This window comes from Myotis davidii, unplaced genomic scaffold, assembly GCF_000327345.1.
Source record: "Myotis davidii unplaced genomic scaffold, ASM32734v1 scaffold159, whole genome shotgun sequence".
Classification (NCBI taxonomy): Eukaryota; Metazoa; Chordata; class Mammalia; order Chiroptera; family Vespertilionidae; genus Myotis; species Myotis davidii.
The window spans coordinates 314003-315181 of record NW_006291231.1 but is presented as its reverse complement, the minus strand read 5'-3'; positions in this window follow the sequence as shown (position 1 = coordinate 315181).

Genomic DNA, 1179 nt, shown 5'->3' with positions numbered 1-1179 from the left:
AGTAGATGAGGAGAAGCGGAGGACCGAATTAGCGAATTAGAAGACAGGGAAACAAAACACACCCAAACTGAACTCCAATTGGAGAAAAAAATTAAAAGACAGGAGGAGAGCCTAAGGGAGCTTTGGGACAACATGAAACGAAACAACATATGAATAATTTCAGACCATCCTTTGTGGTTACTTTAGGTCTCTGAGTTTGCAAGACTGCCATGCAGGCCTCCCCTGAGCATGTCAGGTCAGCATGTGGCCCCTTTCGTCCACACTTTAAAGTGTTTTCTTATTTTTAAGGACAGAGAATAGTCAGTATTTTATACTTCTTTAAAAATATGGATGTCGATATGGACTGAAGCTCCCACATCCATCAATGTTTTGGGAATTTTTGTGAAAAGCACTGTCTAGGGCGGCACTCTAAGCATTGAATTCCAAAACAAATGTCAATTCCAATCTAGTGATACGTTTTCAGAAGTACGTTTTATAGAACAAACCAACTTCGTGGGGGTTTATGAACAAAGAATTCAAATATTCCTTGACTGTCCCATTGATCTCCCTCCCATGGCTGAAGTCATATGTCTGAAACTGGCTCAGCTGGGATGTTCAGAGAGAGGGTCCCTCCCTTCCGTTTTGTTTTCTGTCATTGCCCCCCAGCAGCCGATTCTCCTCGCTCCTTTGTCGCGTCTTCGGGCATCCCTGGCCTTCCCTCCACGGGACTGTCCCGACCCGGGCAGCCCGGCGGCGAGGAGGAGCTGGGATTGGTCCGGAGCCAGGAGGCGGGAGGAGGCGGCCGACACCCCCACCGCCGTTCAGAGCGGAGATAAACCAGCCCCGAGGTCACTGGGAGGGGAGCTGCTGCCGGGAACCGAGGCGCCTCCTTCCAGCGGGCGCCGCGCTGACTTGGGAGCAGGTCGCCCGGACCCGGAGTGTCCGAGGGGAGTTCGGAGCGCGGCAAAGGCGGCGCTGCAGGGCCGGGGTCCCACGGTCTCGGGGTCACACCGCGGGACGGTGCCGTGGTCCCGGAACCCTCCTCGGATTCTGACGCGTCCGGACAGAAGCCTCTGATTTCTCAGCGGTCGCTACCCCCGTTTCTCCAGGTTCCAATTCAGCCTCCAGGTCGCAGTCGCTGGAAGAACTGCTCGGAGGAGAGCACTGGCTCCCGGACTCCCTGCCCTGAGGGGGGCTGGT